Source organism: Callorhinus ursinus, unplaced genomic scaffold (genome assembly GCF_003265705.2).
Source record: "Callorhinus ursinus isolate GAN/ISIS: 27379988/994484 unplaced genomic scaffold, GSC_fseal_2.0 scaffold83, whole genome shotgun sequence".
In the NCBI taxonomy this organism is placed as follows: domain Eukaryota; kingdom Metazoa; phylum Chordata; class Mammalia; order Carnivora; family Otariidae; genus Callorhinus; species Callorhinus ursinus.
The window spans coordinates 114,560-137,808 of record NW_027397145.1 but is presented as its reverse complement, the minus strand read 5'-3'; the positions used below and the strand labels follow the sequence as shown (position 1 = coordinate 137,808).

The 23,249-nt window shown below is 35.3% G+C and overlaps 1 protein-coding gene across 2 annotated transcripts in view; it reads left to right on the top strand.

Moving 5' to 3' along the window:
• The window catches only part of LOC112808989 (protocadherin alpha-C2), an 84,470-nt gene that overhangs the window by 11,145 nt on the left and 50,076 nt on the right, over window positions 1-23,249 (top strand). Inside the window, exon 2 of one of the 2 annotated variants that reach the window (XR_012376744.1) lies at window positions 1,361-1,495. The exons of the other annotated variant lie outside the window; for it this stretch is intronic. The gene's annotated coding sequence lies outside the window, so the exon portion shown is untranslated. Of the gene's footprint in view, window positions 1-1,360; window positions 1,496-23,249 lie in introns of those variants that run through there. 2 annotated transcript variants of the gene reach the window in all.

Sequence of the window (23,249 nt, the reverse complement as noted above, 5' to 3'; positions counted from 1 at the left end):
TATAGAAATTACAGAATCAGCTTGTCGATTTCTACCAAAAAAAACTCTGCTCTTATTTTAATTGGTATTACATTGAATCTGCAGAAAACATGAGGCATATTGACATTTTGACAAAATTTTACTTGGATTTTTATTTACTGTATAAACAATATGGGATTTATTAACATAATGACAATATATCCGTAAACAGCTGGTCTACTAACATGATATATCCTTCTATTTATTTTTTCTCTCTCAGTGTTTATATGTGTTTAATGTGTGTGGGGGATATTTTGTGCAAGTTCATTAGATATTTGGTATTTTGATGCTAATATAAATAGCATTTAAAAATTTCATTTTATAATCATTTTTGTTGCAGGTATATAGATATAAAGCTAATTTTTGTATTAAGTTTGTATCTTTGCTAAATTTTGTTTTGAAATCTCACATTTTTATATTATTTTATATTTTCTACATACACTGTTATGCCATTTCCAATACTCTTCATTTTATTCATTTATTTTTTTAAATTTCTAATCATACAGTTTCTGTTTTATGGCTTTGTGGCATTGCTGAATTGAAGTGATGATAGTCTTGTTTTATTTCTGATTTCAGAGAGAAAGTTTTTTATATTTAATATGAGATACATTTTTTTTCCCCAGAGGTCCTCTGTCAGGTTAAGGAAGCTTCCTTCCTTTTCTGATTACTAAGAGAGCTTTAAAAAATTATGAATGGGTATTAAATTTATTACATATTTCTCTGCTTATTGAAATGATCATATGACTTGATCCTTTTATTTTATTCAAATCTTGAATCACATTGGTTGATTTATTAATAATAAACCAATATTGTATTCTTGGAATAAACCTTGGTTGGTTGTAATGTATTATCCTTTATATGACTGGATTTATTTTCCCAACAGTTTGCTTAGAATTTTAAAAATCTGTCTTTATGATAGAAATTAACTGGTAATTTTCCATTCTTGTAAGGTTTCTGTAAGGGTTTGATATCAAGGCTATCCTGGCCTCATATAGTAAGTTAAGAAGTTTTACTTCTTTTTCAATTCTTTGGAAAGTTTGTGTAAATCAGTGTTTTCTTCTCCCAAAAATACATGGAGAATTCAGAATGAAGCCTTATTGGATTAGAGTTCTTTTCATGAAAATGTTTTTACTTATAAATTCAATATCTGCAATAGGTATAGAGCTATATAAATTTTATGTTTCTAGTTGTGTCACTTTGGCAAATTGTTTTTTTCAACAAATTTGTGCATTTAATCTAAAGTTTATAATGTAATATATAGGCTTAAAGTTATTCATTGATTTCTCATTATTTTAATGTAGTAAGAAACCATAATGGTATTTCTTTCTTTTTTTTTTTCAAGATTTTATTTGTCAGAGAGAGAGAGAGAGCACAAGCAGGGGAAGCAACAAGCAGAGGGAGAAGCAGGCTCCCCGCTGAGCAAGGAGCCCCATTTGGGACTCGATCCCAGGACCCTGGTATCATGACCTAGCCCAAGGCAGACACTTAACCGAAGTGTCCCAATGGTGTTTCTTTTTACAGCCTTCATGTTGTGTTTTTGCTTTCTCTTTTTTAGAATAAGTTATGCCATAGATTTATTGACTTTAATAGTCTTTTTAATGATCCTCTTTTGATAGCCAGAAAAGAAAAGACCTATTACCTTTATTTATGTATTTAGAGAGGGAGAGAGAGAGTGTGTGTGAGTAAGCAGGGGCAGAGAGAGTGGGAGAATCTTTTCTTTTTTTAAAGATTCATTTATTTATTTTTTAGAATGAGAGAGAGTGAGAGCATGCATGGGCACATACGCTCAAGTTGAGGGAGGGGCAGAGGGAGAGAAAATCCCAGGTAGACTCCCCGCTGAGGCAGGGCTCAATTTCACCACCCTGAGATCATGAACCTGAGATGAAATCAAGAGTTGGCTGTCTAATCGACTGCACCACCCAGGTGCCCCAGACCTATTACCTTTAAATGAACAATAGCAAGACTGACAACTGAGCTCTCAAGAAAAAAAAAAAGGAAGTCAGAAAACAATGAAATGACATCTTTAAAGAGCTTAAAGAAGACAACTGCAAACCTAGAATTTTATGCCCAGCAAAAATATCCTTCAAAAAGGAAAGTAAATACAATTATTTTCAAATGAACCAAAACTGAGGAAATATATCCTAAGCAGATCTTCACTGAGGTAAACAGTGATTTCTTTAGGTATATGGAAAATATTTCCAGATAGAAGCATAAGAAGTATAGGAAGTCAGGAAGGAAGGGAAGAAGGAGAATAGGAGGGAGGGGGGAGGAGGAAAAGTAAGAAGGAAGGGGAGAAAGAATGAAGCAGTGGAGGTAAATATTCACTGAATAAAACAACAATAATGCATAGTAGGATTTAAAATATAAAAAGAACTGAAATATATGAGAATAATAACGTTCTCATATATGGAGAAAGGTAAATAGAATTAATTGATTTAATAACAGAATTAAAAAAATTTTTTTAAAGATTTTATTTATTTGACAGAGAGAGACACAGTGAGAGAGGGAACACAAGCAGGGGGAGTGGGAGAGGGAGAGGCAGGCTTCCCGCGGAGCAGGGAGCCTGATGCGGGGCTCGATCCCAGGACCCTGGGATCATGACCTGAGCCGAAGGCAGATGCTTAACGACTGAGCCACCCAGGCGCCCCTAGAATTAAAATTTAATACAATTAAAAGACTCTAAGGCCATTGTGTCATCCTAGAAGTGGTAAGAGTAAAAATTTACATTAGACTTTAGTAAGTCAAGGATGCATGTTATATCTTCCTGGGTAATCCATTTAAAATATTAAAAGAATATGTTCGGCGCCTGGGTGGCTCAGTCAGTTAAGCGTCTGCCTTGGGTTCAGGTCATGATCCCAGTGTCCGGGTTGGAGCCCAAGTCCAGCTCTCTGCTCAGTGGGGAGTCTGCTTCTCCCTCTCCCTCCGACCCTACACCTGCTCATGCTTGTGTATGAGTGCATGCAACACACACTCTTTCTCTCTGTCAATTGAATAAATAAAAAATATTTTTGCAAATGAGTATGAGACCAATAAGTTATTAATGGGGGAGACAATAGGATAAAAATATACTTAATTAATCTATAAGAAGGCAGGAAGGGGGGGAAGACAAATTAGAGCAGATGGGATAAAAAAATAAGTAGTAAGATGACAGATTTAAATTGAAGTGTATCAGTATTTACATTAAATGTAAACAGACTAAACATTCCAATTAATAAAGATGGTGGGACTGGTTAGAAATTAAACAACCGTATGTCATTTATTAGAGACATAGCTTTATTTTTTTTAAATTTTTTTTATTGTTATGTTAATCACCATATATTACATCATTAGTTTTTGATGCAGTGTTCCATGATTCATTGTTTGTTCATAACACCCAGTGCACCATGCAAAACGTGCCCTCCTCAATACCCATCACCAGGCTAACCCATCCCCCCACCCCCCTACCCTCTAGAACCCTCAGTTTGTTTTTCAGAGTCCATCATCTCTCATGGTTCGTAAAGACATAGCTTTATTAAAAGGATAAAGAAAGGTTGAAAATAAAAGGATGGAAAGAGGTGATATCATGCAAACACTTATCAAAAGAGAAACTGTATACAGTATCTGCTATACAAATATCACTTACAGTACACCTTAAGGCAAAAAACTTAATAGTTATAAATAGAGACATTACATAATGAGAGGATCAAGAAGATAAAATAATCGTAAATTGCCATCCTACACATTTTAATAATAATTATTAGATTATCTTGCTTTAGAACACCTGAACAACTTGAGTGTTTACAAGGGGAAAATGCTGGGTTTTTCTCCTAAAATTCCTTTTGTATTTTACAAGTCTGTTGAAGCTCTGTAGTGATCTATGCCTAGTTCCTCATAGTTGTGAAATGAGACATTAGAACTGTCTCTATTTCTTTTAATCGTCTATTTCACTGTATAGTTCCTATCACTCCAGAAACATCTGTTCATGCTCTCAGCTTCTAATATTGGCTTATTCTTTCTGTTGATGGTTGTGATTAAGAATATTGTCTTAACTTCTCTGCTGGATCTGCTTCTGTAAATGTTGTAGGTCATGAATTATTCTCTGAGCCATAATTCTCTTTGGTTCCTATTTCTAGCCATAGTTGGGACTATTTTGGAAAATATTAAAAATAGTCCATCAGGTCCAATAATTAGCTGCAAGTTGCCAACTGAGCCAGATTGTCTCTAGTCCCCAACTCGGTACGTAGAAATAACATAGACACCGAGGAAGTTAATAACAGACCTTGTTATTCATTCCTGCTCTTTTGATTTGGAAAATGTCATGTAATAGAAAAAAAAAGATTTTACATTTGGCTTCTTCTCTTAAAAAGAAGGACATATTCTACATCTCTATCAAAGCTTTTAAAGGATACCTTCCTAAGGTTAACGACAGCCTGAGCAAGGCTGAGCAAGATAGTTAATTATTAAGGTGTTTAAGATGAAATGCATCTCCCGAGCACCTGTTCTCTACCACCAAAGATTAAAGTATTGGGAAGATTACAGCCATGCTGTCTGCATTCTGGTGCGTTGTGAATCAGAGCTGGTGACCTCTGTTGCCTCTCAACTTTTATTCAACTAAAAATCAAATAGGTCTGAGTTATAATTGTGCTCCTTGTAGCTCTGTGGAGAGCAAAGGACCTTTTAATTTTGAGAGCATAAGCATTTGCTTTGCTTTGCTTCTTATACAGTGTGCTTCATAATCTGTGACCCTTGGGCTCACAAATAGTTTGTTCATACTGATTTTTACCACCAAACAAGAAGATTTACTGTCTGTGTAATAAGTGAGGAGTTGAAAGTAGTTCATGTTCATATTTGTAGTTATGATATTCTGTATTCAACCTATTTAAATGAGCAGAGGGATAAACTGAAAATTTAGTCTGTAGTTTAGGCATATTTCAGCTGCCATGTGCCTCATTCACTTTTGCCTCTCCTCTGAAGTACACTGTCCATTTTCATTCTATATATCATTTATAAATTAATCAATATTTTATCTATTGTTCTCATGAAATGTTCTACTGAAGGTTGTACCCTAGAGTGGTTTGACCGAATTTACTTTGAGCTTTTTTCTATTTTTTATCTATACAATGACTGAATAGTCTCCTATTCAAAAGTTTACTTGGGGGCTTTTAGAAATCCAAGAACAAGAGAAACTTAAATCAGTTTTTGTGTTTGAAGATTTTATTTTCTGTTTGTAACATCAGTAGAGTTTGTTTTACATCTAAAATAATACAAATATATTGCACAGAAACTGTAAATCCCCAGAGTCCCCCAAGGTATTAAGTAACCTAAATTTAGATACACAACTCTAGGCAGTTAAAGAAACTGAGTAATTCCTTTTTTTCCCATTGTCTTTTAAGGTTGCTAGTGCCTCAGGGTAGTTTGGTCAGGATAAAAAACAAAAGGCAGTTATCCACACTGGTTTAAGAACCTTAAATTTTTATAGTGACATTCATAATGTATCTGGCTTTATTTTTATCAACTTTAATATTAAAGTATAGTTAGCTAATATAGATTGCATCCATGTAAAATATATGATTCAGTGAGTTTTGATGATTGTATACACTCTTGAAATTATCATGAAGATACGGAATATTTCCATCCCCCCCAGAAGTTTCCTTTTGTCCCTTTGCATTCATTCCCCTCCCTCTGTCCCAGGCCCCAGAGAAAAACTGATCAGCTTTCTCTCACTGTTAGATTAATTGCATTTTCTGGAATAATACATAAATGGAATTGTTCAATATGGACTTTTTGTGTCTGCCTTCTTTACTCAGCCTAATGATTTTGAGATTGATTCATGTTGTATATATTCAGTAGTTCATTCCTTTCTGTTGTTGAGTAGTATTTCCATTGTATAGATATATCACATTTTTGTGATATGTTTTGTTGATTGATCTTTGAGCTGTTTCCAATTTTTGGCTGCTGTGAATAAGATTTCGGTGCACATTTGTGTGCAAACCCTTGTATGAATATATGTTGTTTCCCTTTTATTTCTCTACTACCTGTGAGTACACTGATTGGGTTCTGTAGTGGTTTTATGGTTTAAGAAACTGACAAATTATTTCTCAAAGTATTTGCAACATTGGGGCACCTGGGTTGCTCGATCAGTTGGGCGTCTGCCTTTGGCTCGGGTGCTAATCCCAGGGTCCTGGGATCCAGCGAGGGTCATGTGATGGAGCCTTGCGTCGTCGGGGCTCCCTGTTCAGCAGGGAGTCTTGTTTCTCCCTCTCCCTCTGCCCCTCCTCTCCACTTGTGCTCTCTCACGTGGGCGCTGTCTGTCAAATAAATAAATAAAATCTTTGAAAAAAAAGTATTTGCATCATTTTACATGTTCACTAGCAATGTATAGGAGTTTTGGTTGTTCCATATCCTCACAAACATTTGCTATTGTCAGTCTTTAATATTATCCATTCGAATGGGTGTGAACCATTATCTCATTATAGTTTTAATTTGCATTTCCCTGATGACTAAACATGTTGAGTGTTTTTTTTTAATGTGCTTCTATTCGTATGTCTTAATTTATGAAGTATGCTCGGATTGTTTGCCCTTTTTAATTGGTTTGCATGTCTCATTTTCATTATGTTGTAAAAATCTATGTAGAAGTCCTATATCAGATATATTTATAGCAGATATTTTCTTCTGTTCTGTGGTTTGCCCATTCATTTTTTAATAGTGTCCTTTGAAGACCAAAGTTTTAAATTTTGGTAAGGGTAAATTATTTTTTGTCTTATTATTATGTCTTCTGTGTCCTGTTTAAGAAACTTTTGCTTACCCCAGGTTCACAGTTTTCTCTCATGTTTTCTTCTTGAAGTTTTATAATTTTAGCTTTTAGATTTAGTTATCTGATCCATTCAAGTTAATTTTTGTGAATGGTGTAAGGTAAGTGTCTAGGTTTATTTTTCTCTATTCGAATATCCAATAAACCATTTGTTGAAAAGACCTACCTTTTTCATTGAATTATCTTGGCATCTTTGTAAAAAAAAATCAGTGGACCTCATTCTGGACTCTATTTCATTACTTTGATCTATATGTCTATCCTTTCACCAATAGTAGATTGTCTTTATACTGTAGCTTATGAGTTTGGAAATCAGCTGTGTAAGATTTTTTAGGATTTTCCATGTGAACAGTCATATCTAGAAATAAAGACTCCACTTCTTTTTTCCAAACTTATATTTAATATTTCTTTTTATTGCTTTATTGCAATAGCTAAGATCTACAGTAAAATATTGAATAGAAGTGTTGAGAGCCGGCATCCTTGCTTTATTTCGTTCAGTGGGCAAGTGTTCAATATTTCACCATTAAGTATTATGGTAGCCATAGATTTTTCATAAATGCTTTATCTAATTGAGGAAGTTCCTTTCTATTACTGTTTTGCTCAGAATTTTGTCACAAATAGTTGTTGAATTTTGTCACATGCTTTTTTTTTTTAACCTATTGAAATGAAAATAAGGTTTTCTCCTTTATCCTACTAATATGGTAAATAACATTGATTTTTGAATGTTGAAACTACTCCCATTCCTGGATAAACCCCACTTAAACATGATAATTATCTTTTTATATGTTGTTGGATTCAATTTGTTAATATTTTGTTAAATATTTTTACATCTGTGTTCATGCAAGATATTTGTATATACTTTGTCATCTTTTTTTCTTTTCCTTCTGCTTTTTTTAAAAACTGTCTTTGTTGGATTTTGGTATTATCTGACCCAATAAGGTGACTGAGAGGGTGTTCATTCCTCCTGTTTTCTGAAAGGCTGTGTAATATTGGTGTTATTTCTTCCTTGAATGAAACCTTCTGTAGTTGGAGTTTTCTTTTTCGGAAGCTTTTTTTTTTTTTTTTAAGATTTTATTTATTTGACAGAGAGAAAGACAGGGAGAGAGGGAACACGAGCAGGGTGAGTGGGAGAGGGAGAGCAGGCTTCCCGCCGAGCAGGGAGCCCGATGCGGGGCTCGATCCCAGGATCCTGGGATCATGACCTGAGCCGAAGGCAGATGCTCAACGACTGAGCCATCCAGGCGCCCCCTTTTTAGGAAGCCTTTTGCGAATGAATTCAGTTTCTATAATAGATTTTTTTCAATTAAAAATGGAAACACTGCATTTTTTGTTTTATTTTTTGTTAATCTTGTTAAGTTGTATTTTTCAGAGAATTGAAATCCTTTGAAATATCCGTTTTATTTAATTTGTCACATTAGTTGGCACAAAGTTAATAATACTGTCTCATCTTTCAGTGTGTATAATCTATAGTGATGGTATCTCTTTCATTCCTGATATTGGTGATTTGTGTTGTTTCTTTTTTTCTTGATTAGTCTACCTAGGAACTTATTAATTTTGTTGATCTTTTCAAAGAGCCAGTTTTTGGCTTTGTTGATATATTCTCTATTGTTTTTCTGTTTTCTATTTCTTGATTTCTGTTTTTATCTTTATTATTTGCTTTCTATTATGACTTTGTGTTTGCTTTTCTCTGCAGATTCTTATGTAACTGATTTTAGACATTTTTTTCCTAATATAAAAAAATTAAAGCTATACCTTTCCCTGTAAGAACTGTTTATCTGCATTAAACAAATAATTTTGATGCTGTATTTTTATTTTTGTTCATTTAAAAATGTGTTCTAATTTCTCTTATTATTTATTTTCTCATCCATTGATTATTTAGGAATATGTTCACATTTATAAATATTTTGGTTTTCCCAGATATCTTAGTGCTTTTGATTTCTATTTAATTCTCTTTTGGTCAGTCACAAGGTCAGAGAGTACCTACTCTGCATGATTTCAGTCTTTTAAAATTTATTGAGACTTATTTTATGGCCGAGCATGCAGTCTATCTTGGTGAATGTACCAAGTGCACTTGAAAAGAATGTGTATTCTGCAGTCTTCAGGTGTAGTGATTTATAAATATAATTATTATTCAGATTGTCTTTAATGGTTTTTTCTAGTTCTATCAGCTGTTCAGAGAGCAGTGTTAAAATCTTTATTATTATTTTTTTCCCTTTCATTGTGTCCAATTTTGCTTCATGCTTTTTGAGGCTCTGGTATTAGGCATTTATACACATTTATGATTGTTAAAAACTTCCTTATTTATTGATCTCTTTATCATTATGAAATATCTCTTTACTGCTGTTAATAGGTTTTTTTTTCTTTTTTGAAGTATATTTTATCTGACACTAAAGTGGCCATTCCAGTCTCATGTTTAGTGTTTGCGTGGAATATCCCTTTTGGTCTATTTACTTTCTGTTTCTTTAAATTTAAAGTGTGCCCTTGTGGGGCACCTGGCTGGCTCACTTGGTAGAGCATGTGACTCTTGACATTGGGGTTGTAAATTCTAGCCCCACATGGGTGTAGAGATTACTTAAGAAAAAAATAAAATCTTTGACTAGCTAACAGACCCATGAAGAGATGCTCAACATCACTCATCGTCAGGGAAATATAAATCAAAACTACAATGAGATACTACCTCAACGCCTATCAGAACACAGGAAACAAGTGTTGGTGAGGATGCAGGGAAAGGGGAACCCTCTTACACTGTTGATGGGAATGCAAACTGGTGCAGCCACTCTGGAAAATAGTATGGATGTTCCTCAAAAATTTAAAAATAGAACTGCCCTATGACCCAGCAATTGTACTACTAGGAATTTACCCAAAGGATACAAAAACACTGATTCAAAGGGGCACGCACATGCACCCTGCAGCATTAGCAACAATAGCCAAATTATGGAAAGAGCTCAAATGTCCATTGACTGATGAATGGATAAAGAAGATGTGGTATGTATACACAATGGAATATTACTCAGCCATAAAAAAGAATGAACTCTTGCCATTTGCAAGAACATGAATGGAACTAGAGTATATTATGCTAAGTGAAATGAGTCAGTCAGAGAAAGACAAATGACATATGATTTCACTCATATGTGGAATTTAATAAACAAAACAGATGAACATGGGGGAAAAAAGAGAGAGAGGCAAACCATAAAACAGACTCTTAACTGTAGAGAACAAACTGAGGGTTGCTGGAGGGGCGGTGGGTGGGGGATGGGCTAAATGGGTGATAGGTATTAAGGAGGGCACTTGCTGTGATGAACACCAGGTGTTATATGAAAGTGGTGAATCACTAAATTCTACTCCTGAAACTAATATTACACTACATGTTAACTAACTAGAATTTAAATAAAAACTTGAAACATTTTTTAAAAATTAAATAAACACATACATACATACATAAAGTGTGCCCTTGTAGAAAGAATATTTCTGCATCGTGTTCCTTTATCCATTTTGCTAGTCTCTGTCTTTTAATTGAAGGGTTTAGTCCAATAACATTAGGGTAATTTTTGATATGTTTGAATTTGTGTTCCCTAATATATTTATTATTTGTCTTCTCTTTGTCCCCTCTTATTTTTTTCTTCTGTTTCCCCTTATCTTTTGTCTTTTGAATTACTAGAATATTCTTTTTAATATCTTTTCATTTTTAGATATACCTATTTTTAGCTATATAATGTACTTTCATTTTTTAGTTGTTGCTCTAAGGATTATAGCATACCTCTTAACTTTCCTCACTCTACTCACAGTTACTAGTATACCATTTTCATAAAATATAGAAACTTTGCAGCTATGCAAGACCATTTAGCTCTTCCTATGCTATTGCTTATGTTATAATTTTTGTTAGTATTAAATACCAAAAGATATTAACCCCACAAGACAAAATTATAATTTTTGCCTTAGCAGTCATAATGTATTTTAAAGAAATTAAGAAGAAAAAGGTCATTTTTGTTTATATGGATATTTGCCATTTTCACTGCGATTAATTTATTCCAAAAGAGTTGATTTTCCCCATAGTATCTTTTCACTTCAACCCAAAAAAACTTCATTTAGCACTTCTTGTAATGCATATGTGCTGCAACGATTCCCTTCCTTTCCCTGTATCTGAAAATGTACTTATTTCTCATGTATTTTTGGATGATATAGAACTCTGGGTTGATAGATTTTGTTTTTACAGCATTTCAAAGATTTTATTCCAGTGTCTTCCAGCCTCTATGATTTCTGATTTTTCTATAGCTATTTGAGTCATTGTTCCCTTTTTGTAATATGGTTGTTTTTGTTTCTCCATTTGGGGGGTGAGGGACACTGATTTCAAGGTTTTTTTTAACTTATCATTGGTTCAGAAGTTTGACTGTGATGTGTTCATTTGTGCTTTTCTTCATATTCATCCTGTTTGGGCTTGGCTGAGTTTACTGAATCTGCAAATTTATGTTTTTCACAAAATATGGAAAATTTTGGGTTCTTATTTCTTCAAATTTTTTTTTTGGTTCTCTTCTCTCTCTCCTCTCAGGATTCCAATTACCTACATATGAGATATCTTGATATTGACTGGTTTCATCATAGTAGGGTTAAAGTTTGGTCTTTAATAATATTCATTCTTTGTATTCCTATCTTGTCCCATAGGTGTCTGAGACTTTATTTTATTTCATTTCTTTTGCTCTCTCTTAATTCATATTTGATCATTTCTGTTGCTCTATTTTCAGGTTCACTGCATTTTGCCTTTGTTATTTCCATTCTTCTACTAAGCTCACCCAGTGAATTTTTATTTCAGATATTCTGCTTTTTAGTACTAAATTTCCATTTGGCTCTTTTTTATATTTTCTATTTCTCTGCTAAGATTTACTTTCTTTCCATTCATTACCAGCATATTTTCCTTTACCTAAGCATATATAGTAGCTACTTTTAAGTCATTGTCTGCATTATCTCAGGTTTGATGATGATGAGCTTCTAAATGGTCTTTACCCTTGAGAATGCATCACATTTTCCTGGTTCCTTATATGCTAAGAAATTTTGAATTGTGTCCTGGATATTATACATGTTTTGTTGTGGAGACTGCATTCTGTTATATTCTTCTGAAAGGTGTTAATGTTTTTGTTTTAGTAGCAGAAAAACTTGGTTAGACTAAAAATATAAATTCTCTCTTGCTTGTGATGGGCAATAGCTCAAATTTTAGTTTAGTTCTTTTAGCTTTAACCTTGTTTTCTATATGTGTGTTTCAGGGATCTGTAGATATGTGGAAAGAATTCAAGTACAGACTTTAAAGATCCCTTTTTTGGTTCTCTCTAGTTCAAGTATCCTCCCCCACCCTGCTTGCTTATTGCCACTGGCTGCTTCCTCTTGTTCCTCATGCAAGAGAAACTGAGGGCTATCTATTAGAGCTTTAGCTTCCTCATGGTATGCCACGATCATGACCTGCATGCCAAAGCAATGAAAATTCCATGCTAATCCCTTTCTCCAAATTTTGACTCCTTCCCACTTCCCCTCAAATCTGCCTGCTTTTGCTTATTCTCGAGAGTCTCAAAGAGTTACTTTATGAATTTGTCCAGAGGCTACGTTGTTTTCTCTGAAAGGCCTGTGTGACCTTACTTAGATACACAGGATTCAGCTTCAGATCTTATGTTTTAAGTTTTTGCTTAAATATCACATTTGTCCAATAATTAAATAAATAATTTCTTTATTTTTGGCTAAAGGGGCTGGAGAGTGAGATATCAAGAAATATATGTTCTTAAAGGAATAAACTTTAACCCTGCTGGATATAGGGTAAAGATGATATAAAACACTATGATGAAACTAATCAATTTAAGTAAAATAAATTCAAAGAAGTAAGCAGACTTTTTCAGTGAGCATTTAGGGTTTATGCAAGTTGTATGAAATATAATGTGAGATCTTTTTATTAAGGAGAACAAAATACTGCTGTGAAGGTGATTCTGTGTTTCTTTACTACATCATGAACTAAGAATTTTGGAGACAAATTGAAGTAAATGAATTGGCTTGTTTACTATTGATTGAGAGTATGAACTGGCACAAAAATTTAGGGAAGCATTTTGGCCTGTCTAACTAAAACTTAAATATGCATACTTTTAACTAAGTATCTCTCGGAATAAACACACAGGCATATACATGCACACACCTTCAGAAATGCACCTAAATATGCAATCATGGAGTAAAAATAAATTATGAAATATCCATACATAGGTGGATATCCATTCTTAGCTATTATTAAGAATGAAACAGAATTTTAGGCACTGACGTGGAAGGATGTCCATCATATATGTTTTGTTTGTATATTTTTTAAAGATTTTATTTATTTATTTACTTGAGAGAGAGGGAGAGAAAGCACGAGTGGGGGAGGGGCAGAGGGAGAAGCAGGCTCCCCGATGAGCCTGATGTGGGGCTCTATCCCAGGACCCTGGGATCATGACCTGAGCCAAAGGCAGACACTTAACCAACTGAGCCTCCCAGGCACCCCGTCCATCATATATGTTATGTAAAAATAAAAAAGCAAAGGTTCATGATACTGTATAGAGTATGGTTACATTTTGACATTTATACATTTATATATGTATAAGTAAAAGTCTTCAGGGACATACAATTGTCTATTAAAGGTGTAGTCTATAGGAGAATGGGATTTGAAAGATTTTCACTTTTTTTTTTTTTTTTACAATTCTGGGTGAATTGAATTTTGTACAAGGACACATATTGTTGAACCTAAATTAATTAAATAGAAGACCAATAAAAAATAAAAATAAATCACATAAGAAGTATAACCAAAATTTATGTCTTTTAAAAACCTAAAATATGTGGTTATGTTGTATTCACTTATTCAAAAATCACATATGTGTATAATAGAGGCTCTTTTTTACAGTCAGTATAAGCTATACTTTAGTGGTCCCCAGGGGTTTTTGCCTTTATTAGTAGCTTCTAAGAATATCCAGAACACCAAGTACACTTTGCTTTGGGTAGGTCTTCTGTACAATTTTGTAAGTATTTCAGGAAGGGACCTATATATAAGAAATAAGGACTCCTGCTATAGCAGGAAAGGAGAGTGACACCAGTACGGGAAGCTACTATTAAAGGGTAAAGGATAACCCTGCCCCTTCACCCAGTGTCCGCATTCATTCAGAAAATATTTATTCATTTGTAATTGAATTTATTTTTTAAAGATTTTATTTTATTTATTTGACAGAGAGAGAGACAGCGAGAGAGAGAACACAAGCAGGGGGAGTGGGAGAGGGAGAAGCAGGCTTCCTGCCGAGCAGGGAACCCGGTTTGGGGCTCAATCCCAGGACCCTGGGATCATGACCTGAGCCGAAGGCAGATGCTTAACCGACTGAGCCACCCAGGTGCCCCTATTTTTTTTAAAAAGATTCTATTTATTTATTTGGCAGAGAGAGAGAGAGAGAGAAAGCACGGGCGGGGGTTGGGGCCGAGGTAGAAGCAGGCTCCCCACTGAGCAGGGAGCCCAGTGCGGGACTCTGAGCCAAAGGCAGATGCGTAACCAGCTGAGCCACACAGGTGCCACTGTAATTTTAAATTCTTCAGCCCAGACCCTTCTGCTGAGTTCCAAACTCTCCTATCTAATCACCTAACATCTCTGCTTGGCTTTCTCACAGGCAGTTCACATGTGTCTAAAATTGAACTCTTGACTTCCAGACCGGCTCAGGCCATCTCTTCCCACAATCTTCTTAGAAACTGATTCCACTGTCCACCTTGTTCTTCATGGCGGAAGCTGGGGAGTCATTCTTGACAGCCCCCTCTCTAAAGGGTAGCTTGCCGTTGCTCTTTAATTAATCAGTCCTGTAAATTCCACCTCTGAAACTTAGTTTACAGGTGTCCATCTTCAACTAACAGCCATTACCTTGGTGCACATCACCATCTTACCTCCCCTGGACAGACGCAATAGCCTTGTAACTGCACCCTTACCCCCAATCCTGCTCTCCACAGATCATTCTCCATATAGCAATTATGGTAGTATTTTAAAATATATACAATTAATCATCTCATGCACTGTTTAAAACCTACAATGGCTTACTACCTTGGTATAAATGGAATAAAATCCAAACTCTTTATGGTAATGAGCAAGACTATAAGATCCTGCCCCTGGTTGTTTCTCATCCATCTTAGGTCACTCTCCCATTGCTTCCTCTGCTTAAGCCACACTGACCATCTTTCTAATCTTCAAGTGTGCCTTAACTTTTTCCACTTTAGTACCTTCACACTTGGCTGTTCTCCCAGCAGGGCATGCTCTCCTCACTAGTCTTTGCATGACTGGCCTCTTCTTATCCTTCAGGTCACAATTTTTAAATGTCACCTCCTAAGGAAGGCCTTTGCTGATATCCATTTCTAAGTATATTTCCTTCGGGTGTCCTTTATCGTAATTTCTTGACTGTTTCTTTTATGACATTTTCACTTTTTGCCTACTTATTTGTTCACTTGTTTATCATCCACCTCCCTTATTGCACTATTCCATGATCAATATCATGTCTATTTCTTTTGCCATTTCCTCCAGTAGCCAGCAGATTGTCTGACAATAATAGTTATTCTTTCAATATCTGTAGCATGAATGAGTAAACTCTGTCCCTTAAGCATGTTGAACAGGGAAGATATGTACACACCTAACCCCAGTTTAATATATAAATCAAAACTATACATAAGAGGTACCAGGAAAGTGCTACAGAGGTTAAGTATTTAATTCAGTTCTTGCCACAAGGTTAACGTTCAATAAATGTTGAATGAATGAAAAGTTCCCCAGCATCTGAACGTGGACATGTTTTCTTTTGTGTTGTGTTGTGTGTGTGTGTGTGTGTCTAAACAAGTATTTGATGCATATATTCCAAACACCAGGAGAATAAGCTATTTTTTAGGATGATATTGGTTCTATGTAAGAAAATCAAGAGTATCACCTATGTGTGCTCATAGAATAAAAGCATTCCTATTCTACTTTAACAGTTCATTCCAATTCATTATCATATCAGATATCAAGTAAGTTCTTTTCTTTAAGTAATCTCTACCCTCAATGTGGGGCTCAAACTCACAACCCCGGGATCAAGAGTTGCATGCTCTATGGACTGAGCCAGTTGGACACCCCAAGTAAGTTCTTGGATGGAAGATCTGCATTGGAGAGACAGCTGAGACATGTTTTCTTTTAATAAAAATACAGTGAGATTGTTTTGTTCTGACTTATCTCTGCCATTAAGATTCTTACACCTTAAGGCAGTTTTTTCTTTACAAATTCTGAGATTTAAAAATTTTTAAAAGAATAGACATAAGGTAAGATTAAATGGAAATACAATGCACATATTTCTAAAGGGTCAAGATTCCAAAATAAGTGTGTATGGTGAATATTATATCTAAGTAATATTAAGCTTGAAAATCACATAAAGTTTTCAAGTACAGTGTTCCCAGTTGTATCAGTACCACCTTACAGAGAAATTCTCATGGGTGCCAAAACTTGAGAGCCACTAAACTTACCTAAATTAAGGAAAAAAAGAAATGTCTTTATCTAGACATTCAAACTTTTCTGCCTTTAAGATAAATGATGAATGAGGGTTTGTTGGAGAATTACAGTGTCTGCTTGCCTACAGGGTTTACTCCATACACTTTTAATGTTGACTCAATAATCTTGATGCATATTAAAACATTTCTCTAATGAGATTGGCACATACTAGATTATGAGTGCTTGATAAATTTGAATTTAAATCTTGCTTAATTAGACGAGCATACAAGAGTTTCTGAAATAATTATATGGAGATAAATGTGATTTCCTACTTCCTGTATTTCCAAGTTGGCACTTCCTGTTTAACACCATTGAATCCCTTAATAATTTTTTTCAAAATATATTGGTCCTGGGGGAATTAAGATTTGGGAATAATTAATGATAATTTTCTGTGTCCGTCTGCATCCTACAATTGCCAGGTTCTCAGAATTATAATCAGCGTTTTCATCCAGAGATGTGATATTCATCCTTGTACCCAGGAAATCACAGCCTGACTTTATCGAGATGATTGCTACTTTCTTAACACATCATTATTGACCCTTGGAAAGAATGACTTTTTGTAATTTGAAAATCCTCTTTATTTCTCAACTCTTGGGAGCTTAAATCCACATATCCTAGGAGGCAGAGCTGTCCAATATATCCTATGTATATATTGATTTATGAACCAATAAATGTTTCATATACAGTTGAGTTTTTAAATGAGCTTATAATAATTGGATCAAAGGAATACTAATCTAGCTTAAGAGTACTGTAGACAACTAATCATGGGAGGCTATGATAAAATTTTAATTGTAAAGGATATTGAAAATCCTAGGGTGACAACTCTGTTATAATAGGTGTAACATTGAATTGGAAAGAGAGAAAGTGAGATTTTTACCCATGTCTGCTTGAAATCAACTCCATATTTCTAGTAAATTATTGCACTATTCTATGTCTCAATTTTATATCTTTGTTAAAGTTACCACTCCATTGTCTTTGGTTCACTGGATTTATTAGAGAATTCTCCAATAGTTAGATAAAGAAAAGTCACAGGTTAAAGTGTTGATTGGGGAGTTTTACGTATATTTTTTTTTCCTATTCAGTGCTGAAAGTTAGATGCATCAAGTTAAATGATTTTAAGATATTTTGAGACCATTAGTTCAGAGATGCTGTATAAATAGAACCAGTACTAGATTTTCATTCATTCTACCTTATTCTCTCAGTTAGGTAGAATATGCTTTTTTTGCTTGTAATATACAAAGAGAGAGAGGATGCAGAAGATTGGATTTCCCAATTTTTTTGACTCCCTTCTCCTCAGGTTATTTGGATAATTTCATGAGACTTCTATCTCTATGCTACCCCTTCTTTCTTCTGGCTAATAATCACTGAGGACTTATATACTGAAATTTTTACATGCTTTATCTCAATAAATGTTTGTAGTAAGTACTATGTGTTTCTTATTTTACTAAGCTGAGTTTTAGGGACATTAAACAACTTTTCTAAGGACACAGAATTAGTAAACAATAGAGCTAGATCTTGAATTATAGAATCTGGTTTTACTTGAAGCAGGAGTACTAGAAGAGGGCGTTACCTAGGTGGATGATTTTAGCATACAATGTGATTAAAAACCTTGAAGGAGCTGGGGGTCTATAATTGCTCATGGAATTTAATCCTAGATCTTCCTACCTAAAAGATGCTTTGTGAAAAATTCTGAGGTTACCACAAAGTTGAAGAATCTCAGTGTCTTTCCTGAATAACTTTAATAAAAGGAGCTTTTTTTTAAAAAAAGAGCTTATTTATTTATTTATTTGAGAGAGAGATAGAGATAGGGAAAGAAAGCACGAGGGGGGAGGAGAAGGAGAAGCAGGCTCCTGGCTGAGCAGGGAGCCCAACTTGGTGCTAGATTCCAGGACCCTGGGATCATGACCTGAGCCGAAGAGAGATGCTTAACTGAATGAGCCGCCCAGGTGCCCCAAAAGGACCTTTGATGAAGAAAGTTTTTTAGATAACCTTAATTATCTCATCAAAATGCCTTAAAGGATCTTTTAATATTCATAGAAAACACACTACCTCTTAACTTAGCTAATTTAGAGGATTTATATTTTACCCACCTTATAATGTATTGTGTACATAACAGCTGAGGGAATTATGTTAACAAAATCTATCTCAAGGAAGACATGAGTGGGATTTGTATCAGAAAAGTCCAAATCATTTGTAAAACCCCATTTGTAAATTTAGGCAGAATATCGTAGGTGGGACAATGATACTGAAAGGAGAGGTTGGGGTATGAAATACAAATTTATTTTATATCACAATTTTATCAAGTCTAGTCATTAAAAAAATTTCAGAAGATCCAATCAAAGTTTCTAAAAGAAAAAGAAATTGGGGCACCTGGGTGGCTCAGTCGTTAAGCATCTGCCTTCAGCTCAGGTCATGATCCCGGGGTCCTGGGATCAAGCCCCACATTGGGCTCCCTGCTCCGTGGGAGGCCTGCTTCTCCCTCTCCCACTCCCCCTGCTTGTGTTCCCTCTCTCGCTGTGTCTCTCTCTGTCAAATAAATAAATAAAATCTTTTAAAAAAATAAAAATAAAAGAAAAAGAAATTTGTAGTTATGGAAAGAATTGAATAGAATCCCATTTGAAATACTTGGAAATTAATAGCTCTTGAGACCAAATAATACAATTCTTTTTTTTTTTTTAACAATTTTATTTATTTATTTGACAGAGACAGCACAAGCAGGGGGAACAGCAGGCAGAGGGAGAAGCAGGCACCCCGCTGAGCAGGAACCCTGATGTGGGACTTGATCCCAGGACCCTGGGATCATGACCTGAGCTGAAGTCAGACGTTTAACCAACTGAGCTACCCAGGTGCCCCAAATAATACAATTCTTAATCAGGAGTGCATGTGTAGTGGTCAGATATTATAGTAGAATCTCGAGAAACAGAGGCATGGAAAAAAGTTCCCTGGAGATTCTGATCCAGTATCTTCATCAATACCAACCTCACTGTGCTCTTGTGAGGATTAAATGAGATAATATGTATAGAAATAATAACTGTTAAGTGCATCAGGATGAAAGAGGGACCCCAAAAGCCAACAGTTACCTCATACTTTGAATATATGAACAGATACTTTTGAGATGTATCTGAGAGGTATAGTTTTGTTTGTTTTTTCCAAGCAGCAAGCAAATTATGGCCTTCACTTAGACTGAGCTCAGGTCATATCTTGGAAAACAGTTCAAATTCAAGGAACCTCAACAATATGTATATTTTTTTTTTTTGAGAAAGAAAAAAAAGTATCCAAATCAATGAGTGCTTTAGCTAAAACCCACTTGGGAACAAAGATGTTCTTTAGTGCCAGATTCCCATCTTATTTCATTCTATGGCTAAAATCCCAAGAATTACAAGGAGAAACAAGGCCAGAGAAGGATTTCTATTAAAATAAGAGGCCTCAAGTGATGAATGGAAACTTGGAACAAGTTTTAATGGCAATACTAGAAGCCAGAAGTTAGTTTAAATACAAACTTAGGAATTTCTGGCATGTATTGAATCTCAGATAGAATACCGGTACTAATTTCAGTGAATTAGAAACATGGTTAACCTAGACAGTTGTTCTCATTCCTGAGAGCTCAACTTATTGCTGGATTGGTCTGGACACTTGATGCTTCCTTGTCTTGAATCATTGATAAAATGTTGAATGGAGTAAGACCAGTCAGTGGATCGCTGTATCCACCAACTTAGATTTAACCTTCTGAAGCATTCCATTAATAAACACTTTTTGGCAGTGTTATTCAAACAGTTAAGAAATCACCTAATTACACTGTTTTGCAGCCTTTCTTTTTTCATTTTGTCTGCAAGGTTATATCGGGAGATTTTGTTTAACCGTCTCCATGAACTTCAGAGAGGTTGTGCCTGTAGCATTTCCCTTATGAAAGATTCTAGCAAATGAAAATCTAAAATGCCAATGTGAAATATTTTTTTTAAGTCTATGCAGTTGGTTTGATGTTACAAGGTTTGTTAAGCCAAACTAGTCCCTAGCATGAATACCTTCATTTCTAAGTGCTCATAAACAATCACTTTATTAATATTAGAGTTTTAAAAGAATTTATATCAAGCTCAATGGCACTTTAAAAAAAATAGGAAATTTGGTTCCCTGGTCACATCTGTAAGTTCTTCCACTACCCCGGAAGATCATTTATCTTGTTAAAGACACTTAACTGACTTCTGGCACTGATCTTGAGGTTCAAATTCTGTTTAAACATTTCCTTCAATGACAAATAAAGAATTTGGGTGATACGCTCTCTAAATATCTCTCAACCTTTAACATTCTATGATTTTTGTTAGGCTATCTCCATTGAGGACACTATAGATAAGCATAGCCACAAAATAATTGAACAGTTTTATTTTATCTGTTAATGTTACACTGTCTGCCCTAATCCTTTAACCTATTTATTTATGGAAGGGGAGCCTCATATTTATGGAAGGGGAGCTGTAGCCATTGAAACTTGCTGGCTGTTGTAACCTATTCTCCCCTTTTATTGTTACTCACCCAAAGATAGTTTGAGTCCCTTTGTTTATTCTAAGCAATTTTTAGATGCCTCAGTCAAGAATCAACAGTATATTAGTTTCTCAGAACTAAAAATGTAGAGATCTCTCTACATTTAGCCAGAAGGCTAATGCCTTCTGGAAGGAAGGGAAAGTAAAAAAAAAAATTAGCTGTCATGTTATATGAAAAATCTTTTTTATCCCCCATCCACTGGCTGCTATACCTGTAGAGAACATTGTAACCATATAGGAAAGTATTTTACTTCTGGAGATGCATAAAGATCAGAAGTCCTGTTCCTTTATAACAAAGTGAAAATTTTTAATAACTTTGGACTGCACTAAACATTGGGACTTTCGTGTGTCTGTTTTTAAATTATATATCACACACTCGGTTTGTGGAACAACATAAATATACATCTTACGAATGAAAATTAGATCCTTCCTGATTTGGCAGATAGTCTCATCATGGTCAGCCCAAAGCCTGATCAAAGTAATGGAGTATGTCCCCTTGCCCTACAGCCAAAAGACTCCAGATAGTTTGGTTCTGATCATTTCAGAGTAAAATTATTTGTAATGATGCAATAATAAAGGACAAATTTATGTGAATTAGGAGAGTTCACTGAGTGCCAGTATTTTTCTTATAGGCTTAATTTGGTTGTGTTGTGATTGGTTTTGCTCTTGTGCCCAATGACCTCACGATAGATGCATTTTACAAATACAATTAAGGGATACAAGTGAGGAATACTATTTCAAAATTATTGTCTACCATGGGGATAAGCAAAACCATATCTACCATGGCACAAAACCTTGCCCATCATGGCACTTCTCTTAACCTGTCACTTTTCTTGTTATAAGCAGCAAATACTTGTACTTTATAATTACAATATAAAGTAGAAAGAATGATCACATAATACTTTTGGACAGAGCCTTTTTTAGAGTCCAACAACTTTATTAGTGGGATCCAGTGCCAAGCACTGACTATGTACTGGAGATTACAGCATGTTGGGGAACTCTGCTGTGCTCTGTTGCTAAAGTATTTTCATTTTTCCCAAAAAGGTGAATCTCTGGGGGCACCTGGGTGGCTCAGTGGCTCACCTAGGTTAAGCATCTGACTTTGGCTCAGGTCATGATTTCAGGTCCTGGGATTGAGGCACTGCATCAAGCCCTGTATCAAGCCCCGCATGGGGCTCTACACTCAGGGGGAAGTGTCCTTGTTCCCCCTCCCTCTGCCTCTCATCCTCACTTGTGCACACACTCTCCCTCTCAAATTAATAAATAAAATCTTTTTTTTGAAAAGGGTGAGGGGAGCCTGGGTGGCTCAGTTGGTTAAGAGACTGCCTTCGGCTCAGGTCATGATCCTGGAGTCCCAGGATTGAGTCCCGCATCGGCGAGGAGCCTGCTTCTCCCTCTAACCCTCCCCCATCTCATGTACTCTCTCTCTCATTCTCGCTTTCTCAAATAAATAAATAAATAAATCTTTAAAAAAAGGTTAATCTCTTGTGAGGAAGCAAATCCCTTGAAGGAATTCTCATGACAGAAGTCCCTTTTCCTTAGTGATATAGAAAGGGACTGGTTTTTGTTTTCAAAATATAGGGTAAGCTCTAGAAGCAATTGGGAAAGCTTAACTTTGGTGCACACTCAGCTTCCCATCATCATTGACTTCCTCCATGCTATATAGAGACTGTGAACTAAGGTATTATCTGATGATAAATGGTTGCATTTTAATAATAATAATAATAGTTAAAACATACTTGTCAGTCACCATGCAAATTGCTTTAAATACATCATCTCATATATAATAACTATCTTATGAGTTTTACTTAATATTGTCTGTCTTCCCTGATTAAAATGAGTGAACTGAAGCTTAGGTTTCAGTGCATGTCCAAGGCCACATGGTTTGTCACTGGCGAGTGTACGACTGACTCCAAAGTCTGTGTTCCTAAACACTGTGCTATTCTGCTTTTTAATAGGGGTTCTTGAAAGTCCAAGGGAAGGAGTACATAATAAAGGAAGCAGTGGTCAAGGCATTAACATTCATATTGTCGACAGGGCACTTGCCAGCAATCTAAGCAACCTCATTCCACCAACTAGCAAGGTTGACAAGAGGCTAAGTACAATAGTGTGAGGAACAAAATCATTGTAGTGCCAAACATGGTACAATCTCTTTAGTAGGATGTCTTCGGAAAGATGGCTGATTTGTGTCCGCTTCCTGTTTGCCTTCTCAATCACTGAGGGAGTAAATACTAGTTGACACTTATGATCCTGACACATCAAAATGGACAACCTGGCAGGTGTCCTTGCTGAAAGATGACAAAATTGCTAAAAGACAAGCCTTGTTTTTCTTCTCTAGAGATGTGACACTTGGGGGCTTCCATTAAAAACTTCACCAAGC